At 40.6% G+C, this 21535-nt stretch overlaps 1 protein-coding gene across 2 annotated transcripts in view; it reads left to right on the top strand.

Annotated features, from left to right (window-relative positions):
- The first annotated feature begins 422 nt into the window (after nucleotides 1–422).
- Nucleotides 423–21535, top strand: part of LOC144718849 (uncharacterized) — a 38748-nt gene continuing 17635 nt past the window's right edge. Inside the window, exons 1-2 of one of the 2 annotated variants that reach the window (XM_078594420.1) lie at nucleotides 423–747; nucleotides 13356–13472. The gene's annotated coding sequence lies outside the window, so the exon portion shown is untranslated. The other variant, XM_078594421.1, reaches the window with a different exon arrangement.

Below are 21535 nucleotides of genomic sequence, written 5' to 3'. Positions count from 1 at the left end.
TGTGTGCGCTTTCATCTGATTGACACTATGCTTTTCACTCCCTCACAATGAGGTATCTCCCGTTTCATCCCGACATTTTGACAGACAGGATATGCATTGAAAAAGAAATAAGGGGTGGGGGAAGGGAATCGTTGATGCTTGAATGAATTTGAAACAAACGCCTTTTAAAATATTTTTTTTTCTGAAAGCCACGGTCAGGTTAGGTTACTACACCAAAGCACATCTCTCTTTTGCGCGGCCGCATGGAACATTTGAACAAACACCAAGCTGCTCTGGATTAGAGCCATGGTCACTTGCCAGGTAAGTTTTAATATTTGTTTTCCTCGCGGCTAATATAACCGTGTGCTCGCGTGTTCGAGGGCGTTCCCGTCAGTTACCCTAACGGAAACCGACACGACTGCGTCAGTGCCATCATCATTGGCGGCCCCACAGGTGTGCCCGGCTCCTGGCTGCCGTGAATTTTAAATAAAAAAAAACACCCATGTCCCGGGGTTGGACCTGATGACTCACCAGCCACAATCTACCTCACACACACCACCAGCGAAGCTCACCTGACCAGAAAGCAAGCCTCCGTCTTCGCCAGTTTCTACACAAGTCCAGGAATAACAGCACCCCCCCCCCTCTCCTTCCTACACCACGCCAATACCTCTCACCCCGGCTCACTTTTGTGTTATTGAAAAAAAACAGGTCCATGCTGAGTTTTTTTTTTTAAACGCTTGTGTTGGGGGGTAAACATCCACATCAGAGGTAAGCTTTCATCGGTTTGTTTTACCTGCTCAGTTGATTACAGTGTTAGACATTGACAACGCTGGATTCTAGCTAGACTCTGAAGTTATAATGGTGTGAAATTGTGCCGTTGTGATTGTGAGTACGACAGTTGAATTACTCGAACGGTTTATGTGATCATTGGCAATTGATTTAATATCAACGTGTGCCGAGTTCACTGCTTTCAAATAGATCGTGTGATTAAAAGCAATGCAGGTACATCTGTGTAACAAATATGTAATTAGATGTGTTTTTTTTAACTTTTATTCAGAACAGATTCATTTTTTATGTTTCGTATAAGTTATTTCGGTAAAAGAACATAGCTAATGTATGTATAATGAACCACATTTACAAGGTAACAGCTTGTACTGCTTTAATTAAAATTGTATTTTTTAGATAATTGTCAACAAGTCTTGTCATTTCTAACACTTAACCCATCTCTTCAACCGTAGTGTGAACTACAGTAAGAACACAGTATGCTAAATGTGGAAAATGTGCATGGCTCTTGATATCTAACTCCACCTGCTTGACAGCGTGACGTACAAAACAAACGTGCAAACCTATGTTGGTTAGACCACACTTATAAAAATAACCCCCTTAAGATACAATACTGCCAGGATATTGAGCTTCATTTCTTTTTACCTTCACCATATCTTGATCAATGTTGCGGCATCTGTTTGAACAGCATTATTACTGGCTCCGGGACCATGTTTTGTGAATATGCTGCTCTATCTTATCGCACCATCCATCAGTTGTAACCTTCAATGTGACCCAACAGCACCGCATGGACTACGCACACACATTGATAGGATGGCAGATATCTCGTATAACCGTGTGGGCTGCTGGAGCAGTGCTGTTAGCGAGCACCTAGCCAAGGCAGACACGCGAGAGGGTCGTGTGACGATGCATACTTGTGCCCTGCCACCTTTGTCTGCCGAGTGCTGCTGATCTTTACACACCGCACCAGGTACTCATTTCTCAGGGCCGTTTCTGATACCACTCGTCAGATGATGTTAGCCATGGCCAGGAATCAAATCGGGTTGCCGCGTTGGTCGTGCAGTTCGCTAACCATTGCGCCACAGCCCACACCAACAATAACAGTAGCTGTAATTCGCCACTAAGTGGCGGTGATGTTACCATAGCGCTTGTGCCAGGCTAGGTGCACTTGGAGGCCATATGAAGTGTGGAAGCTTCGCTGGCAGGTCACGGGACCGACCCAATTGTTTTGGGTTAATTGAAATGACTCCACACTGACATGCACACATGGGAATCGCATACATACAAAGTGTGCTCAACAAATACACACGTTAAAAGCAAATTTTAAATGATGCCATGCTTTGCTAAAATATATATATCTAGATACTGCATTATATACAAATGCCTGTAAGGCACTGCCCACAGTTCAAATAGTTAGCCGAATCAGGAAAGTGAATGTGCCACACATTGCATTATACGTTGCATGCCATTGTCAAAGCATCGCCATCATTCGCCGCAGCTGACTGCACACAGGTATCTCGTGTCACTGGACAGAGGACCTCACTTTTAAACGGTGGCCAGGATGGTTTGGAACTCAAAAGAGGAGGCGTTGGATGCTCTTGCGTAACCCCACCATTACAAGCCAACAGACCTATCATCATCTCACGGCCATGCACACATTTTCACTTTGTGCGAGCAAAAGGTAATGGTTTGTCAAGACATTCGCGAAAGGTTGCGGCTGTGTAGCCTGAGAACTAAATATGGCAATTCTGGGTCATCTTAATGCATTGTACTGAACAATACATCCTTTTAAAACTGCTATGGGTGGTGGACATAGCCAAAATGACAGTCAATAGCCACAATTTCCCTGCTGTTGTAGCCGTTGCTCTTACATGGGCACATGCTGACGACATTGCAGTAAGGCTTATGGCACTTAAACCACTGCATGGTTTGAAGTACACTCTACTTATTGCACCTGCTTATGTTAATTTGCCGTGTATACTAATAATTCCACTGCATTGTAAAAAAAACTTTTCTAAATTACATTTGAATGAGAAATTTGGAATGTCGTTCGCTTTTTCAACAAATACAGTAAGTGCACTCATCTGTAATGATCCACTTCCGATTGCATCCTGAAGCTTAATGGATATTGTAATTACGGGGGTCAGCTCCCAGACTGCATCTTCCCACCATTGCCTGGTGGCGAAATGGCTTCTCCGTTCACTCGTTAGAAAGGGTCTCTGCATGTGTCACTATCAATGACATCCCTCGACCTCCAGCCCATTTTAGACATCGTAATTGCCATCTCTGACATTACACGGGGATGGGTTTCTGCACACAGTGGCATTCAATTGTGCTCGCTCTCTGAAGTCTAAATGAATGCGATGGCATGGAAGCACTCAACCGCACAGTTTAAACCAAATCTCGGCAAGGGGGGGAAATGTATGCGCAATGCACTGTGCCCACTAACCTATAGCACAAACATCCATTTATTTAACGTGTCAAATGATTTTAGCCCCAGGTAAGAACTGCTGTGATGTAATGGTAATATATTTGTAACCATTAGAGGAACATAGCTGGTATAAATTTGACAACATTTCATATGCATAATTTTACAAGGATTTGGGCTGTAATATTGATATAAGATGTACTTAAAAGTTGAAGCTATGTTTTGAAAATATCCTGCAGAATGACTGCACGGCCAGCAATGATATTCAATGAATTATTGAACGGATTCGTTGCAAGAATAAATGTTCCTTTCATCATGGAGGTGAATGGCAGCATTTCTCGTGGCTACAGGGTTAATGTAAACTCAGTACATACAACATACATACAACATACATACGAACTTAAATACATCCATCTGTGCATACACGATTCGGTGCACGTACCGTGAGTTTAAGAATCAACATTAATCGATATGAATGAGTGCATAATCTCACACCCTTATGTGACAGCGAGCAAGATGAGTGCTTGACAACCCATTCACTCATTTAAATAATTAATTGGGGTTGCCATTTTCCCTGTGACTCGGTATAAGCGAGACAAAGATCCCACATATAGCCTTAACAGACATTTTGGAGAAAGCGCTGTTAGCGAGTAGCACCTATGAAGGTCGACACGGCACACGAGGGGGTGGGTGGCCAGCACCACACCTGGCCACTTTTGTCTCCCAAGTGGTGATCTTGAAACGCGACACTGGGTACTCATTCGAGGCCGAGTCGACCCTAGAGGTGGCCCAGGACCGCTTCTGCTCTCATCACTGGTGTTGGTCGTGAGCAGGAATCAAACTCGGGTGACCGGGTATTGAGCGCAGTGCGCTCATCTCTGTGCCACCTCTCCATCTGCAATTCACGTCCTTTGCATGATTTGAAATGCTGGAATCGATTCTTACTTGCACAATTTTATGCATGCATTGTGAATGTAGCAATTGCTATTTATGAATGCATCATTGTATGACTTATCTACAGTATATTGTCTTCACTATTTTTGGTCATGTGTTTTAATTATTTTAGTGCATATCTAACTACTTCACAGTAAATTACTGAGAGAACATTTTATTCTGGATGTGTGTTGGTGTCACATTTTTTTAATCAGTGTGTTATTGCAGGCAGTGCGCATTATTTACACAAGCTATTACTGTGTAAATACATATAATTGCAGACATTATGATTGTATCTTGACTTAAAGCTTTCGTGACTGCAGGAATTCATATTCTTTTGGATCTTTCGGTAAAGTGACGTAGATAGGTTCAAAGAAAATAACAAAAAACTACGACGTTTCGATCGCAACACAAGCGGTCGTCATCCTGATGACTTTTCTTTGAACCTATCTACGTGACTTTACCGAAAGACAGAAACGCATATTATGATTGTGCTCTTTTGACATAACAATCAACGTAAATATAGGTCCCTCTCTGGGTGCCCATGGGTGCAGGGTTTTTTTGCATGAAAGACAACATCAGCACAAACTCCCAAGCAATTTTACGTGGGCACATACTGATGACATCGCAGTTATAGGCTGTCACATCATAGATTGTCCGACATAGATGCACTCTGTACCACAATAAAAACCCATTACATATATGCTAATAAATGAGTGGGAGCCTTTTTTTGACCTCGTATATTCGATGGCCTCCGGAATTGCTTCTCGGGTGAGATTATCGATTCAGGCAAAGATAGTAACATGGAATGTAGCCTACATTTCTGTTCATTTTTGGGGTAAAAAAATATAGATATTTATAACAAAGACATACAAAACCATGTACCGATGCAGCATTATTAGGAAAAAATAGATGCACGATCTGCAAAACACATTAAGTTCTGAAAACAAAAATATATCTAACAAAAAAATACATGATGATAACAAAATACTGTTGAGTAAGTGTAATTGCTTATTGATTTTTTTTTTACAGACAACTTACAATATCCCCGTAAATTCAGCTGCACCTCATGCTCGGTCTGTATTTGCCAATCCCTATTGGTATACATAGACTGTGAAAAAGTTAATTTTGCCGAGCACACCTGTACAGGCCAATTGTCCCTCCAATGCATCACAGTGTGCTATGGTGTGAACTAACCCACAGTGTGACTGCAGCCACCCGAACCAGACAATGGGCCATATCGCGAAAAACTGCATCCTATGCCCGCTCAACGGCAGACTGAGCAGTATTAGTCACGCTACTCTAGAAAGTATTGCATGGCTCACATACTTAAATTTGGACGTGTGATTTGCCCCTACTTACCATATGCTAGAATAAGATGATGTGAACGAATACGGCTCGGAATGGAACGGCTCACAAAGCCACCTCTGCCACAATGAGCAATGCAAGAATGTACATGTGGAATTACATTCAGCGGCATGACATAGTATTTTCCAGAACTTACGATGTGCTAAAAAAGACCATTGCCCAAAATGTCACCGATTATAGTTTTTTCCTCTTTTAGGTCACAGTGTCATGGGCAAATGTGAGTGTTTTTGTTACTACAGCAAGGTTGGGTACAGTGTCCAAGTGGTTAGATCAGTCAAGTGTTTCGTACTCCCAGACGTTTTGTTTGTAAACCACTGTATGGTGCTGTTAATGTTTCAAACTTTTCTTAGTGATTTTGCATATACCAAAAGGTCAATTTGATTGGCATTTTTATCATGATTCATTATTTAGATAAAAAGGCACCTCAGGAAATGGATCTCAGTGTGCCGTGCATGTAAAGGAGAAATATGAGGAAGAAGTAACTGGCGAGAAACAGACTGAAGAGACAAGATAGAGAAGTAGAGAGAGAGAGAAGGTGTGTTTTTTGAGGTGGGGGTCTTCAGTCGGGACTTTAAAGTCTCCAATCAGCTGTGAATTTCCTGACCACCAAGGGCAGGGAATTCCAGAGCCTGGATGCCATACAGAGAAGCAATGTGCCAATTAACGTATCCAGTTGATGCCCAATATGTCAATTTATAACTACAAAATAAGTTGAAGCTGACTTTGAGAAATGTACCGCAATGATAACGCCATGATAATGATCCTGGTGTTAAGGTATGTACAGTATCACGTTATTACCAAGGGCAAGGAGAGCAACTGGACTTATCAGTTGTGTGCGGTGTTTCGTGTATCGGTAATGAGGTACTGTATGTTTACAGCATCAGTTTATGATGCATGACATCATTTGCAAAACGTGTACTTTAGACACAAAGTGTAATGCTTTCAAGTTTGTACTTTCTGGATAGACATTCATTCTTGTTTTCTTGAACTTTTAAAAAATTCTGCAGTTGATCCTAAAGTGCAGTTGATCCTATATTTTTCATGTTGAACTTTTAAATCATCTGCAGAGTATTCATAAATGCATCAAACGTTAATAAACAATAACATTTACAGTACTCTTTGGTTCTTTCGGTAAAGTCACGTAGGTATAAAATAAAATAAATCCCGACGTTTCGGGCGCAACACAAGCGTCCGTCATCAGATGGCGAAACGTCGTGATTTATTTTATTTCATACCTACGTGACTTTACCGAAAGAACCAAAGAGTATGGATTCCTGCAGTCACGGAAGCATCAAATCAAGATTGAACATTTACAGTATTGAGATTGTTATTACTATGTGATTGAAATGCCGGTAACATATTCCTTCTACACTGCAGGTTTTAAACCTCTAAACTCGTCAGTGATCTTCAACAAAACATTATAGAAGCATTAAAAAAGAATCACACCCAAGATGTTGGTCGCCAAGTCCCTGTCGGATGTGTGGATATTTGGATCCTGGAGGGATGAATGTCGAACGATGAAATCTTCACATGAACTGATGTGTGTGCAATTTTACTTTTTCGACGTTTTTAATAACTGATTATATTTTGTCTTGTTGGATAATCACAACTGCATTTAAAAGAAGAAAAATACATTTCATAGTGGCGAGGACATTTAAATATTCATGACAATATTAAACACGATAAAAAAGAGATTAATTAATGTATAATCATCGTCAGTGCTTTGTAAATATACTGCTGGATTAGTTTAGTTTTGTGAATGTTTTGTCAGTTATTTATTGTTTGGAAAATCATGACAGGTTGTTTGTACAGAACGTACCTTGGTAACATATTTATACATTGGCATTATTGTGTGCAGATTACCACATTCTTCGTCTTTGAGAAATGTAAGAGAGCTCACCTGAAAATCGAAATACCTTGGACTTTGTGTTGCCACTATGCCAAAGAATACAATGTTCAAAGCATGCATTTAAGCAAAAAATCTGAACAATCTCTCCACTGCGATTCCAACCTGAGCTACCATTTTCTCATGTTTCCGTTCCGTAGGCTTTAGTAGACGAATGTGACAAAGACGTATTAAGTAATTAAAGCAATGTGACTATCCCAACCAACTAGTGGGGGGGGGGGGGAACTGTTCATTATGCACACACACTTTCTCAAATATGCAATCGTCCATGTTTCAGAATCAACTGGCCTCCCAAGAGGACTTTGCGAAACCAGTTCTGTGAGATTCTACTGCAGCCCAAAGGGCCATGGGGCGAACAGGGCATGCAAATTGTTTCTTGGAAAATTGTCAGTTTTAAATCGGACACCGAGTGGGACAAGTCTTGAAAGGAGCAACAGTCTTGCAATTAAAGTTTTATTTTAGCCACGCTTCATTTGATTAAAATGCAAATGTATAAAAGTTTCTACAACTGGCAGCTCACGAATTAACCAAAACACCTCGCGACTTCACCACCGCGTTTTGATCTAATAGCTTTTTTAAATGTGGCAAAGGTGCAGCCCTGTAATTACGTGCTCACACCACTGTTGGCAGAAGGGTCTCCACTAGGAAAGCCTTCCATTCAGACCAGACGTCTTTGTAGAGGTGGGAGAACCCGTAATTTACCCCACCACATTCGACATTCTGATCGACTACTATTCTCAGTTATACTGCTGGATGGACAGGCGGAGTTGTTTCCGCATTGAAGATCCAGTCTGCTAACCCTTACACCCGTGGCTGGCATCGTCCTTGTCTATTTATACAAGAATGTGAGAAAGACACATAAACCGTCACGCAAACTCCGGTCATCCTTGCACTGGATATTGACGAGCCATCGAACAAAGACGGTTACTGCATCGTGCGCATTCAGATGCGCTTCTGCGGCCGTCTGGAACTATCTTCAGATATTAGGAAGCCACAGTTTTCTTGACTAGAGTGCAACTGACACTTTGAATCCATGTGGAAATGTCCATCATTGAGGCAGGTGTGTTTGTCAAGGGCTCAACGGATGCAAGCATTAAAACATGCATCGGCGTCTTGGCCATGGTCCTCAGAAGCATACGCACATTCACATGCAAGCGTGCTACAGTGTTAAAATGTTCTAAACATAGTAATGGGAGGTGAAAAATATTTGCATTTTAACTCCGCCACTCTGTGCTGCTGATGATATCTCTGCATATTGAGTGGAGTCATTTTGATACCGAAAAAAAAATAATGCATATATTTATGTTTTACTGCACACTTTCTCTGGAATGGAAATAATACACAGCCTATATACTGTGATGCATTGATAAAACGCTACGCATATGAATATTGCATGAACACAGCTTTCTCCGGAAGTATAATTTACATTCATCCATAACCCACCGAAGGAAACAATAAATCTCAAAAATTCCACACCAACATTTCAGAGCATGCGTCATATGTAGTACCTCTTAATGTCACCATTGCGTAGGTAGTATCTTTGTTGACATACTGTTAAGCGTGACGTTATAGAATACGCGATTCGTTTGTTTCCTGTCTGAGATGATATGTCTTGTGACACATCTGCCGTTAACCGGACAGGGCAGGATAATGCCTCCAGTCTTTGCAATTGTATCCCTAGCTGCCTTGTAGCTATGGTGACCACAGAGAATCACGAAAAAAAATATTCAGTTTTTTCTATTTATTGGCATTGGAAGGCTGTTTCTGTGGTGCATGTGATTAACATTGACTTAAGTTCGTGCTAAGATATTAGTTTTTGTTTTGCTTTTGTATTTCTAATAATGCTTTGATTACAAATTTCTGTACAAATGTAAATAATGCCACTGGCGATGTAGGATATTGCAATGTTCTTTACGAATGTGGCAAAGTTAGATTTTTTTTCTCTTCTTCGATTAGGTAAATAGTTCAGTTTGCACACTTGGTCATTGGTGGCAGGGAAATTGGTGATGAAGTGCTTAGCGCACCACGCTATGAACCCAGAAACCTGTGACATCAATGGCGAGTAACATCTTAGCTGGTCTTGGGTCCACGTTCCCCTTCACTCAGCCATCCTGATCAGTGCAGCGAAGTATGGTCAAGCAACGCCCATGACCAACATGGCATAGGGAGGTTTTCACTCAGTCGTGAAATGACAACGGTATACAAAATATTATTATAAGCTGTCTTTTGTTATCCAAAACAATATGGATAACTAAGTACAGACTGTACACATTCATATATATACAGAGCTCCCCCATATAGCTTAATAGCTACTGCACATATTATGGCCAGCACAGCACACACAAAGGGGTCAGTCACTTGGTCAGTATCATGCCCAGCGGCCTTTATATCGCCACTGCAAATGTTCACACATCATGCTTTCCATACTCATTTTAAGCCGAGTTGATTTGACAGGTGAAGTCCATATATACATTTTTCGATTGTTTGCATGGGCAGGATTCCAACTGAGGTTTTTGGAAATGCAGAGCAATGCGCTATAAGTTTACACCACTGCTGTACATTGATTACATCCCGTAGCAAATACTGTCATCCTGGGATATGGTTGGGAACATTCAGAAAAAAGGTTTGCAACCGTGTGGAGACAGCCAGTTACGGAGCATGTAAAAAATGCTATTTTTACCGCTAATCTGTTTTGGTAAAAACTGTTATTTCAGACTTTAAATGTGCAATAGGGCTGTCTGTCAGTAGCACCCCCTGTCAACAAACCCCAGCGAGCATTGAGGGGATGTTCTGGCTGCGCTGTCACTCTCCACAATGCCCCTCAACAAATTCCGTCGCCTGTCAAGGCATCAACCAAACTGACACTCTTCGGAGTTGTCGAGTGCACAGCGATGGTACCGCCGTAATACACAGAGTTCAGGTGTTTTTAGAGTAAATCCCACAAACGAATACCTTGGCCTGTTTATGGATTATCAGTGATTGCTTAGACTTGTTTTTATTGCACTCTCCTGAAAATGGGACTCCCATGTCTTCCAGTTTTGCAAACACACAAATCCTTTAATTCATCTTAAAAAAAAAATCAACAGTGAGCTGAACGCCGCTCTCTCGACCGTGCTTGCGGAACATTATTGAAGCCTGGAGAAAAAAAAAGGGCTCGGGTAAGAGGACTTGAATCGAGCGGTTTATGAGCCATGCTTGGCCATTAAAGGGAAGCTGGGTGAATGGGTGGGAAAGTTTTTTTTTATGGAGTGGAACTAATCCGACACACAGCGGTCATTTGACACGAGCCGGAGGGATGTGTGGTGACCATATCGCCTACCGTATCGGCTGACCGGGGCGTGGGGGGGGCCTGGTCAAAAAATCGGTCCCATTGTCCCGCCAATTACGCTTTGCCCTCATTTGAGACCAAGCGGGACGTTCCGCTTAGCTTGATGTGACTTTAAATCGCTCAGGGGTGTCTTGGCTGGAGGCTCGCTGGCCATTCCACATACTGATCGTAGCAGCCACTGGAACTAAAATAAACGTTCTGATACAAGCTCTTATATTTTTCTATTTATCTCGAGCCAACAAAATAATTACATGTAATACAATTCTCTACTGCTGCAACAAATGCAAATGTCTAAGTTGTATAAAATGCACGTTTCGAACTTTCAATCATGAAGGGTGATTGTAAAGTCATTATTCAGAAATTTTATTGGAAATGCAACTAAAATCTAAATTTTATATGATGACTGCATATCCAGAGCACACATGCAAATACACACAAGTGCACACACCCATTGTATTATATGACCTAGATGCTATTGTACAAGAAGTATTTCCACCAATGGCAATAAACCTTCACACGATCTCGTGAGGGATTTTATACAATGTGGCAATTTGCATTTTTTTGGTAAAGCACAATTTTTTATCTGGCCTCATTTCATTATACTGATCCCGTCCACTTTTAATAACCGTACTAGTTGTGCATATTTGACTAATGATGATCATGATGATGATTGCTATCTGATCGATAAGTGCGGTGGATAGTTTGCTCCTCCCTATTAGAAGGCTGCAAGTTCACATACCAGTCAGGGTCAACTCAGCCCTTTCATCCCCCTGGCTCAAGAAATATCAGCTGCTCTGTGGGATGTCAACAGAAGCTGCTCTATAGGTTAACATGCCCCTTACCATAGGAATATGCAATTTCCGTTACTATCTCAACCTCGGCGAAGGAGATAAGTGCATCCCTATGGTCATTTGCACAGGAAAGCACTTATACTCTTAATGTTACACGTGTTATTTGACGTTTGTGCTGTCAAGTGTTTCAAGACTATACATACCTTGAAAAATGAAATACCGTATACAGTTTCATACCGATAGATATGGCAGCTCAATGTGCTTTGTTCTCTCTTTGCCTTTTTCTTTCATCATTTTTATCCCAGTCTGCATTCATAATCGCCGTAAGTATATGCACTCAGTTATATTTACCAAGTGTGCCCTTGCAATCACTCTTTCATTTCATTCCCTGATCTTATCACTCTGAAACATATTACGTTTTTCAGTGAATTAGTTCATTTCCATCGGTTGTCCTATTGTCTGTTAGCAGCCAATCAAAGACGTTAGTATCTCCTCCATTTATGGTTATTCCCTTCTTTCTCAAATCCAATTTTGGAAAAAATATACTTTTACATCACGTTGAATAGCCTGACTCCTGCTGATTTGTATTGTGTTACTTTCTACGTTCAATATCAGTGAAGCTGTTCCATATTTATAAATGGTTTTGATACATTTTATTAGCATTTTTTATAAAGACCTTGGTTTGTGAATGCCTGAGTATCTGAATCAGTTTCCTTTTCATCATCTATAAAAGCCAGGCATAATTGTATACGGTATAATTTTGTCTTTTACCGTCTGATTAATCGCATGCACGTGTTGCGGTGAATGGTAGATTTCTTTCTCCTATGTTCTTATGTGATTGGTTGGCCTCTGTTGTCCATTATTCAGATGTATATAATCCTTCTGGAAAAAAAAATGATTTGAGCATGAAAGTCAATATGACCAATGTTCCATAAGAGAAAAGTTATCAATCAATGTATATTGCCAGTTATGATGACGCGGATTATTCTATTCAAAGAAAAGTCAGTGGTTTGGGCAGGACACATGTCACGGGGTAGATCGCTGATTGATAAGCCTGGTCGCAGAATGGCAGCCAAAAGAGCAGACGTTACTGAGAGGGCAACTGACACGGAGATGGAGTGATGGAATTAGCTCATGTGTAGGAGCGCAACGACTTATGATATGGCAAGACATTGTGGGATGGCGACGTGGGGTGGCCTTCATCGAGCAGTGGATTTACCATTTACTGGTTATGATGATCACACTGTCATGAAAAGTGGCCTCGTATTGTATTTATGAACAGTCTAGGCAAAACGTTAAATACTTGCACCATTGTGTACGTGCACAGGTACAAAAGGTCACTGTGTAGGTGAGCACTGTAAGAAATAGCCTGCTGACTGCGTAACGTCTGTTACTGAAACACGGCACGCACATAACATTGAGATAAACCAACGGTGACAAAAACAAGTTAAAGGTAAACATGTCTTTAGATATGGCCAGAATGGCTGCCTCGTGTAGATACAATTTTTTTTACTACTACTGCTTGAAAAAATTACGTCAACATGCAACAAAATACAAAAGCCAATGTTGTGAGAAATGAGGTCTTAATTTGAATGTTGAGTCATGCAGTCTTCGTTGCTCACCTACTGGTTTAATGTTTTTTAAAAGGGGGTATTTATTTATTTAAGAGAGGCTAATGGGCTTCCTTCATAAAATACGTACCGGTGTGCTGTTGGTCTGATGTTCGGTGTGCTGTCGGTGTGATGTTCTGTGTCCTGTTGGTGTGATGACCTGTGTGTCCCGTTGGTGTGATGGCCTGTGAAATGTCTGACAACCTATTCTTGTATTTAATCTCCCCAGGTTTCCTGGTTGCTGCATGGGAAATCCATTGGTGCCTTGCACTCTCTCATAAACACTCTTCTGGGAAAAGTCTCCTCCCCCCCTCAGCAACTTCTATCCCCCTTGGAGACTCTGCAGGTAAACATTGTTACATCTAAGGAGTCATTGTTGCTTTTATAACAGGCCTTGCTTGATTAAAGAAAGTAATCACAGATGTCTATCAAAACAAAGCTTTGCTATTTTTTCTACTCATTGATTAATACGTTATATATATTAATATTTTAAAAAATCAAAACAACGCTATCATTTGATGGAAAAAACATTCTCAATTCCCTCTGCAGGGACCTGAAAAAAAGTGAGCATTACATAAGGTGCAGAAGTTGACAAAAAAAATGTGTTAACCAGATATTTAAGTGTTTATGGTGATTGACTGTGATGTTTTGTTTATCCTGACATAAACAAAGAAAACTAACGAGATGTAATCCCAGCCTGAACACCTGCTACGAACACACGATCAGATGTTGGTACTACACGAGTGAATACAAGTCACTTTCTGTGATATGAACTGAGTGCAGAAAAAAGAGAAAACATGTCAGGTTTGGCCTATTTTTCCCCCCCAGAAAAAAACAGATGTTGCAGATAATCCTTAAAAAAGGGCATGTGTCTGGAAATGGAACACGTCAAAACAGTGACCTATTGAGCCTCCAGAAGCTCATTATGGTGTTTACATCCTCAGTAAGTGCGCTCCTTTTGTAAACACGGGTGATTCCGACAGCCTTCTCATTTCAACATTGGCGGGATGCAAAGCTGGCGTTGGATAGTTGACCGCTGGGACAAATATGTTACATTAGCAGGCGTACTTAGCCACATGGCTTCACGGTTAAGTTGTGTGGCTTGCAATCGGAAGGTTGAGAGTTCAAATCTGGGTCAGATTCTATTACTAGGGTTGATAGAATTAGTATCTACTTGTAAGAAAGTTAACCTCAGTTGTCATATGGATAGCCTTGCCCCCTCCATATGAATGTGGAATTTTCACTTCTGGCTCAGGTTAGTAAACGGGAAAGGAGAAAAACCCTCCTGACACTTGAGGATCTGTGAGCCCATTTTACTTTTTTTACGACTCTTGAAGTCCTCAAAGACAGTCCATATGTATATAAATAATATACATTCCTGTGTCAATCTATTTCAAGATCTGTCTATGTATACATACATATGCACCTCCGATTATCTCGGTTGGCTACATACAGTGCAAAAGAAGTTCAACATACGTACAGCCAGAAAAACAGTTGTTCATAGCAGAACGTGTACTTTGACCCTAAGTACAGTATTGTACCTCATGCCTTAACCTGTGAACCTGATAGTGTTAAATGTGAGATCAGTTGTGAGTTCGTCTTGCCCAAAAGAAAAAAAACAATAGCCAGTTGCCAATAATGATCAAGCAAGTGTTACTAATTAAATAAGGATCAAGAATGCTTTTCTATAATCGGATGTAAAATATTTTAAAGTATCAGATAGTTTTTTTTTATTGTGTTAATAAATCTTGACTTAAAGCTTTCGTGACTGCAGGAATTCATATTCTTTGGGTCTTTCGGTAAAGCGACGTAGAAAAAGTAGACATATTTTTTTGTTAATAAAGTATGGCTATTAATGAAAAAAAGTATCACCAACTGAAAGTACACTCGCAATTATATTGACAGAAAGAGGAGCACGTGGATTAGAGAACACGTTTGAGAACCTATGTCGAACATACGCAAGTTAAAGACACAATAATAACTGTGAAGAAAGGTTATTGGGCTTGGGCAGGATATGTCACAAGTAGGGATGATGGCCGATGGTCAAGATCAATGATTGAGTGGCAGCAAAGGCATGGAATGCGTACAACGAGGAGATGGAATAATGCAATCAGCTCGTGTGCAGGTGCTAGGTGGATCACTATATTGCAGGTTCGCGGCGGCTTGGGGAGGCATTCATCCAGCAGTAGATTGGCAATGGCTGCTACTGATTATGATCATTATGCTTCGCCGAATTAACATCTCGCTATAGTGGCGAGATGTTAACGACCTCACCTGGTATACAGGAGGTCGTGGGTTTCATCCCGACCCTGATTCCTGTATATTTGGAGTTTGCATGTTCTCCCCGTAGTCGCGTGGATTTTTCTCTGGGTCCCCCGGGGTTTTCCCTCATTTAGAATCAACACGCGTTTAGAGTATTTGCCTGGCAGTACATTTCCACGTGATAAGCCACTTCTATGAGCTATCATTTATAGCCAGGTCGCTTCTGAAAAAAATATATATAATGCTCAGTGGGCCTTACCTGGTATTATAAAAACAAATTGATTAACTTTTAAAAAAAGCAATAGTTTACTTTAAAGAAGCCAATTGTGCCAGCCTGCTACCCTTGGCAATCCGACACGCATTGCCACCACTGAACTGTTGTGCAATCTAAATTACATCGGCACCAGCACACCTCCCTACCGGTCCTAACTCGTTTTGACCACCAGACAGGCCAAGATGAAAAGTATAAACTTTTTACGTTCACTTTCAGTAAACACTGCAGTGATGAAATCCAACGGTAAGTGTCCCAAATCTGATTTTAAATGGTGTAGGCAACTCGAGCAGATGGGAAAAGTTTTGCTCTATTTTTTCTGTGAACAAGTCACAGTTTGCCATGCGACCGACTACTTTTGGTATTGCCGTACGCTACAAACTGGTGGAGGTTGGGTATGGCGTTAAACTGTGTCCAATAACGGTGTCACTTAAATCAAACAACCACTGTTGAAGAAACACGTGTGGGAGATGGTGATGGCTCGGGGAGGCCTTCATTCAGCAGTGATGATGATAATGAAGAAACCACATTACCTGATAATATCAAGGTACTTTATTCTATGATGAGATCATAAATAAGGGGTTTAAATTTGGCACTGTATTGCATTGTTACATGTGGTTTTTTTTTCACATTACAGTACCTTTGTTTCAAAAACACATGGAGGGGTATCTGAACCAGTGCTGGGCACCCAAACCAAGTACTTCTCCAACTCACACTGATATGCCATGGGGAGGCCTTTATCCAGCAGTGGAATAACAAAGGGCTGTTAATTATGATTACACTGTGTAACAAAATTTGTTTCCCTTTCCTGGGTAGTAAGTGTTATTTCGTAATTGCTTATGCCTCAAAAGTACAGAAAATGGCTATTATTCTCCACAAACTTTTCTGACTTCATGTGAACGAAAATACACATATTCGCCCGTTTTCTCGTTGAAAATAGATACATTTCAAAATATCACTGTCTTGGTCACAAAAGCAAAGTTTGTGGGGAATACTTTCCATTTTCTATACTTTTAGGCATAAGCAATTACGAAATAACACTTACTACCTAGGAACAAAAATTGTGTTGCATAGTGAATTATGCTTTCAGCCTAAGTAAAAAAAAAGCCAACGACTTCTTGTTCAACTGAACTTTGAGGCAGTGCTCAAATCCTGTTTACAGCTCTGAACCAATCATGGAAATTCCACATTCCTATGGCTGGGGCGAGTTTAATCATAGGACAACTGTTGGCTTCCCCCAAAAGTGGTACTATTTTATCACCCCCGGAGAGATGTTGGGCTGAGTCGACCCCCAACCAGAAATTGAACTCGCAGCCTTTAGATTATGAGCCATTTGCTCTAACTGCAAGCTACTTGGCCAGATACGTTCCTCGTAATTCATAGCCCCCTGTGTTGGTGAACACTTGGTATTTGCACATACACATGAACTTTATATTCAGGGTGATCCATTTTAGATACCCCATTGATTTCGAATGACCCCTCTTACACTCTACTCAACAGCTGATTAAATGTCGTGGAAGCAATGGCTCAATGTCTTATAATATAAACAGAGTGCATTGAGATTGATGGATGATAAATAGGGGCTTTAAAATAAAATGTAGCTTCTCTGTAATTTCTCCCTATGAATTTAGTGGGATATCAACAAATGGATCACCTGCTATAACCAGGTGTTGAGCACGTTCTCGCATACATACATAAATCTCGATTTCAAGGATGGTCCGGGTATAGTATAATCTAAAACACTTTATTTTTAATGTCATCAACTCATGCTAGAACTAAATAATTTCAGCTTACTGCTACCATTGTCACAAAACAATTCATTATAGGTTTCTTTAGAGTAGAAAGATTTCTGCTTCCATATTCAGAATTATATAATTTAATACCGCTAACATAGCAACATACCACACGGCCACTCCTTTGGCAGAAAGTTATCTTCTGAGAGAGAGTCGTGCTTGGCATGGGCGATCCGGCATGTCTGAGCAGCCTCCTCCTTTATTCTCCTCAAGCCCACACTGCCAGAGGGTTCTACTGTGTTTGCAGAAGCATTTTTACGGGATTTGCAACCATACATAAATGCCATCTCTTGCCACAGATTGTTGAATGCCAATACATTTTTTGCACTTTAGCAAGGATTAAACTTTTTAGTCCAGTGAAAGGGATAGAAAAAAATTTGTTTTGTTATTTCTATTTTATTAACATATACTGACCAACCCTAAACCTCATTCCTGTGCTCCACCCTGCACTCACCATACATCAATGGCCGTGAACGCTAACAGCAATGCACTTTACTCAGCACAGAAGCTGGCTGCAGTTGGTTTATAAAAAAATGTGTGATGGCTAAATAAGGAACTGTGCTGAAATACGTGTACATACAATGATAATTCCAATCATTTAATCATGAATGCTTCACTGAGTCTCAAGACTTTTTTTTTCAGGAAGATCCTCCATTGGCCAATATCTGCACTGTCTTTGAGTTGTGCGCCTTTTGGTGTCATCTGGTCCAATACCATGTGAGACTAGGCTCTAAGAAAAGCTGTCTCGGGTGTGGAAAAATCTATTTCAAGGACAGTGCATACATTATCAGAGTTGTGTTTTTTGTTTGCATTCCGACCGCAGGTATTGTGGTCAATGCAAACATGACTCCTTGTAAAAAAAGGTGTCGGTTTTGTTGCCAGATAAAAGGGTAAAAAAACAATTATCATATTAACGAGTTGTTGGGAGGAAACCGGAGAACCTGGAGAAAACTCTCCACGTGGCATACGAGTAGGGTGACAAGCACTGTCATTTCCTGGCACCCCTTGAAATACCTATGCATAGAGCACCTGGCGAGCTCAGGTGGTCACCCATCCAAGTACTAAACAGGCTCAGACCCTGCTTAGCTTCTGAGATCCGATGAGGTTTCAGGTGATTTGGGTTGCAGAATGACCACTGACCAAAGATTTGGTCATTTGTCACGTGCATCCATGGGTATTTACAAACTTACATAAAAGTGGATCAGTGGGGTTTATCCCCCATGCAAATAACTGAAAAATGAGAATGGTTACAACTTTTTTCGATTTAAAGCTTTCGTGACTGCAGGGATTCATCTTATTGGTTCTTTTGGTAAAGTCACGTAGAAGGGAAGTAATAAAATAATAAAAATAAAACATAATAAAATAATTCTCACGACGTTTCGGCCACAACGCAAGCAGCCGTCCTCAGGTGAAGACCAGGTCTGTCTCCCCTGTGGCCGAAACGTCGTGAGAATTATTTTATTATGTTTTATTTTTATTATTTTATTACTTCCCTTCTACGTGACTTTACCGAAAGAACCAAGAAGATGGTTACAACTATTTCACTATGCACACACTCACACCAACCACAACATGGCTGGTAAATTGTTCGCACTTTGTTTCAAACCAGGCTTGTTTTATAACGATTCCTACGTGGCTTTCGCGGGGGAGAGGACCGTTTTTGGTGCATTTCACTTTTTAACAAAAATTAACGGTTTCTAGACATGACCCGTTGACGAATGTGCCAGCGTGATAACATGCCTGCGTTGGTTTCACGCCTCTCATGTGTTTTTTTACTGCTGTTAATGAGAAAAAATAACTGTGGCCCAGCTACAGGCTGTGAATGATGTCTCCACGCAATTTGTACGTGTTCTATTGTATTATATGAAATACTGTAGAGAGGGTCCATACAGATATCCATTATTAAATCATTATAATTGGACACAAGTGTGAGATGGGTTAGTAAAAACTGTGGTACTGTTAAACACAATAATTGTGTCGCAGCTAGAAGACAAGGCTGGTGGAATGATGTTTCCAGAAATTCGCAGTATGTTTTCTTTAATAGGAAATACATAACCTCTGTAAAGGTATCGTACATTGTAAAATGGTTACGATCGGAAAGTAGTATGCGCGATGTCCATGCAAGTACGGACACTCGCTTATAAATACTTCAACGTGTGAGTCTCATCCCTCTACACCTTGGCTTGTCTGTCGTGGTATTGACGAAACGGGTCACATTGTGATTATTTGAGAGCCCCCCCCCCACCCCGGTTTCTCGGCTGTGATCGTTTGTACGCTTCTCTTTATGTGCTGATGAAGATCACTCGAGTTGTTTTGGGTGAAAGTTAAAATATAAGCGGTATTGTTGTTAACGTTTACACTCCATAGTTTAAACTGCTGTCGAATTGTAAGTCATTAATAATGGACACACTGTGTATCGAGTGCAATTATTCGAATGTGCAATGTTTTACTTAACATTGCATTTGCAAAAATATCAATAGTTTGATTTTATGATCCTCGAAATGTTCATAGCAAGTATAATAATCTTCCATTGATGATTTAGAAACATGCGTTTCGAGTATTTGGCTGCTGTAGATGTCCACATGATAAGCCACCTCCTTGAGCTATAATTTGTGGCCAGGTCACTTCTGAAAAAGAGCTATGGAGCTCAGTGGGCCTTGCCTGGTAAAATAAATAACTAAAATAATTTTATAAAAGAACATAGTAATGCATAAATAATCCAAGTTCAGTAGTTGAAGGCAAATATTGCAACAATGAAATGACTCGTACTGTAACACTAAATAAAATTATTTAATAAAAGAACATAGTAATGCAGAAATAATCCAAGTTCAGTAGTTGAAGGCAAATATTGCAACAATGAAATGACTCGTACTGTAACACTGGTCAACAAAAAAAACACATTTTTTTCTGGCCTGGACTTTTGCAGCTGTTTTAGACTAATTTCAGGGTGCTGATTCCAAATCTGATCTCAGATTTGCTCTACCATATCTAATTTTTATGCTATCGGCATACCCCATTTTCATTGATTTCACCCAAAATTAACTCTGTCACTTATGATTGCAAGTTGTCGCGAGTCAGTGACTGCTTTAGTGTTAAAATATGGTGCTGTATTTTTAGGATAGTGTGTTTATAATATCATTTTATGTAGATATCAACATTTATTTAATATTTTTCTTCTGCAGTTTTTATTGAAAATGCAATATTTGATATCTCAAAAACCTGATGTGATAGACAAAAACTGATGCCAGATTTGGACTCAGCACCCCAAAATTACCTTAAAGCCGTTGGAATACCTTATGCCAGGAAAAGTATGTTGACCAGTGTAATTCACGCTCGGGAGTCTGTTCACCATGCCGATGGAGTGATGAGTGGCTTGTGTGCAGGAGCGAGTTGGGCCTTCGCCATCATTCATGAGACCGTGAATCATCGGTAAAGAATCTTGCGCAGCCCTTCACCTAGCAGTTGATGGCTCATGGCTACTGATGATGAATATCCAATAATGTGTGTTCTTGCTATCATGTTCTGTGCATGCACTTTGCTTAAATAATTAACGAGGTCTATTTAATTGTTCTATCTTTTTTTGACAATGCACGAATACCAACTTGTTACCGCAACAACTGCTGTAATATTCACGAAGGTCTGACTCAACAAAGGTCAATGTGCATTGCATAACACTGCTTTGTGTGTGAAGCACATGTAAGCACAAGGAGAGCTTGCCTAATGGAAACTTCCCTAACTCTTGACATCATCACCTGCTTTGAACAAATACCTGCTGCATTAAACACACTAGGGAATGAATGCGTTACTGATTTCGCATTGAGACGCAGACACGAAAATCGTGAGGTTTTTATGAACATGCATATCGTGCTCCATCTTTTTCTTTCTTACGGGTGATATAGATGCAGAGCAAAAAAACTACAATTTCACGTTCAGGTGGTCAAGCCAGATAACCACGTCAGGAGCAGGAGAGTGTATCGTTGTGATGTCTCCTTCATATGTGTGGATCGGGCATTGCGTCGTTATATGTTGTATGGTCTGTTCTGGATGACCACAGATCCGTTGTAAATGCCACCTGCAGTGATA

Source organism: Lampetra planeri, chromosome 5 (genome assembly GCF_965212315.1).
Source record: "Lampetra planeri chromosome 5, kcLamPlan1.2.h2, whole genome shotgun sequence".
Lineage (NCBI taxonomy): Eukaryota > Metazoa > Chordata > Hyperoartia > Petromyzontiformes > Petromyzontidae > Lampetra > Lampetra planeri.
Note: the sequence above shows the minus strand (reverse complement) of the source record. Positions and strands in the feature narration are given on the sequence as shown.